The sequence below is a fragment of the Mus caroli genome, unplaced genomic scaffold (assembly GCF_978045245.1).
Source record: "Mus caroli unplaced genomic scaffold, Mus_caroli_1 scaffold_1, whole genome shotgun sequence".
In the NCBI taxonomy this organism is placed as follows: domain Eukaryota; kingdom Metazoa; phylum Chordata; class Mammalia; order Rodentia; family Muridae; genus Mus; species Mus caroli.
This window is the reverse complement of record NW_028227256.1, coordinates 98,040,173-98,043,203: the sequence shown is the minus strand read 5'-3', so window position 1 is coordinate 98,043,203 and position 3,031 is coordinate 98,040,173. Positions and strand designations below refer to the sequence as shown.

Here is a 3,031-nt window from a genome sequence, read left to right as displayed (position 1 = left end):
TCATGAGTCATGTGCGTGCTAAGGGTTGGAAGTCTGATGCCTTCATCTATGCAAAAGGACACCGCACAAATTATCTTGAGTCATTCATTTCCTTAGAGAGATCATATGCTCAGATCTTTTGTTGAAGTTTTGATTTTTTAAAAAAAATTATTTTATATGTGTGTTTACCTCAGTATATGTATATGGACATGACAAGTCTGAATAGAGAGTAGAAGAAGAATTCAGATACTCCAGAACTAGAAATGCCATGTAGATGATGGGTATTTAAACTGAGTCCTCTGCACAAGTAGCAAATGTTCTTCAAACTGAGTCCTCAGCATGAGTAATGGGTTCTTAGCCACTGATCTTTCTCTCCCTATATCAGGAAGTCTGTTTTCAATGAAGTTTGCCTAGATACAAATGGTGAGTCATAGCAAGAAGAAATATAAGGAATGGCGAGGTTTCAGTTCTTCCCAGGCCATGGTTTTCTTCTCCTGATGGTGGGAATCAATTTAGACAGGAAACTTTCACCCAAAGTCATGGTGAGTGCTTGGGAGAAGGCTCTCTAGGTCTCCTTGCTTGATATCTTCTACAGGTCCTGAACTGGTCCCTGCCCTAACATCAGGAGGCTCAATAACACCTGTAATTCCAACAGTATGGAACTGGACATACTCTTCTGGCTTTTTGAAGCACTAATACCTGTCTTACATAGACACAGACACAAAAACACAAACACACATAAATAAAAAATACTTAAGTCATTGCATACCATATCCCGTCATATGAGTTTCAGTATTCAGCTGGCACAAGACTATCCATATACAGAAATACTGTTCTCTAAAGGTACAGCATGCACTCTGATGATAACAAATCTTAATCTCTTTTTCTGACAGGAAGACTTCTTTGAATATCATTCTTCCAAACCATTTTTTACAGTGTAGTATGCCAAGAAAAAAAGCACAGTAAGACATTCCCCATACCCACACAATCTCCTCATTATGATTAAAAAAATAGATTTATGGACAACTAGCTCATGCTCGCCACAGGGGTCGAAGGTCAGGGCGAGCGTCTCCCGGGCCGAAGGAGGAGAATGGCGGTGGAGTCACACGTTACCCAGGAGGAAATTAAGAAGGAGCCGGAGAAGCTGATCGATCGGGAGAAGACCTGCCGGCTCCTGCTGCAGGTCTTCACCACCAACAACGGCCGCCACCACCGAATGGGAACGTGCCTTCGAGCAAGCTGCAGATCTACACCTGGATGGATGCAACCTTGAAAGAACTGACTAGTTTAGTGAAGGAAGTCTACCCAGAAGCCAGAAAGAAAGGCACGCACTTCAATTTTGCAATTGTTTTTATGGATCTTAAAAGACCTGGATATCGAGTTAAGGAGATTGGCAGCACCATGTCTGGCAGGAAGGGCACTGATGACTCCATGACCCTGCAGTCACAGAAGTTCCAAATAGGGGATTATCTGGATATAGCCATCACGCCTCCAAATCCGGCACCGCCTTCGTCAGGGAGGATGAGACCGTACCGAAGTCTATTGACTTTCTTGAAGTTATTTTTCAGCCAGTTTGTAAAATAAACTTACTTAATCCTTTCTTCCCCCGGACTTTGCCGTTAAGCCTTTAAATTTTCAACAAATTGTAACACATTTATTTAGGAATTAGAGTTGGATGTACTTTGGTATATTAAAGTCCATATGTTTTAAGCCCTTATGTAAAATATGAAGAAAAGTGCTCTTAGCATTCTGTATAAAGCTGTATTGTGAAATACATGTGTTCAATAAAAAAAAAAGATTTATGCAGCACCAATTTCCTTTTTAAAAATGCATAAGTTTTTAAACTGTTATTTAGAAAGATCAAGATAACTGTTAGATGTGTTATAATGCAAATACTCTGAGTTCATGGTTGTACATTGTATGACATACTGAATTGATGAGTGATACTATCTATCTATCTATCTATCTATCTATCTACATATATATGTATATATACATATATATGATGCATAAGTATTATGCATCATTTACAAAGAAAAGATATGCTAATGAAACAAGTATGCTGATTATAAGTAGGTGACACTACTTATCAAAAGCCAAGGTTCTAAAAGAAGTGAAAACCACTGTCTTCTCTTTTGTGAAACTGTAGAGTGTAAGCAATAGTGTGTATAGGCACCAATGGACATGTGGAATTTACACATAAATTTCATTTTTCCTACAGAATGTTGTACATGTATTTAAGTATATGTAGAAACATATTAATTCGAATGTGGTATATATAAAACAATATTTCCATACTTAGGAGTTCACTATTTTAAATGATACTTAAGACCAAATTAAAAAATTAAGTCATATAGTAATGATTAATTCAAGAAAGATCTTCCTTCAATGTAAAACTCTGTTGAGTATAATTAAGAATGCAATGTAAATTGTCAACTTTACCTTAAAAGGCTGAAACAGTCTTTCAGCTATCAACATTTTATACACCCTGGATGAAATCTTGCAAAGAAAAACTTTATTCAATAAGAACACTAATGTTGAAGCATACAAGCACAGGATATAAGAAATTCCGAAGAAAAGTAACATTTACTGGGCAAATTCTGGATCCTTCTCCAAATATCTCTGCAATAAAATCGTCTTAGCTTGTTGGCAGAGTCACCTTCATTTTGTTTCTTCCAGTTTTTTTTTTTTTTTTGAACAGCAAGACCCATATCTACTTACCCTGCTAATGGCATTGACAGATGAATGAAACAATCGCACAAAAGTCGAACAGTGCACCACACTAGAAACAGCATCAGTTGATCATCTTGTGTATTTTATGGATGCCTTACCTGTCAAAAAGCATATGGCCTATAGATTACATGGTATATAGAGGTGGGACACCAAAGAAGAAAAAATTCTGGAAGAGAAGGAGGTGTGGAAAGAAGCCAGACAAGAGGGGAGAGGACAAATTCATGGACACATGATGCCTGAGCACAGGTAACCAGTCAGGTTGCAAGATATAGGTTAAAATGAATGGGCATCTTTACTTACGGTGGATAACTTTAGTTTC

General features: G+C 37.6%; 1 pseudogene; it reads left to right on the top strand.

The window, feature by feature from the left end:
- The first annotated feature begins 1,012 nt into the window (after positions 1–1,012).
- Positions 1,013–1,590, top strand: LOC110295736 (histone deacetylase complex subunit SAP18 pseudogene; annotated as a pseudogene).
- Positions 1,591–3,031: the final 1,441 nt, after the last annotated feature.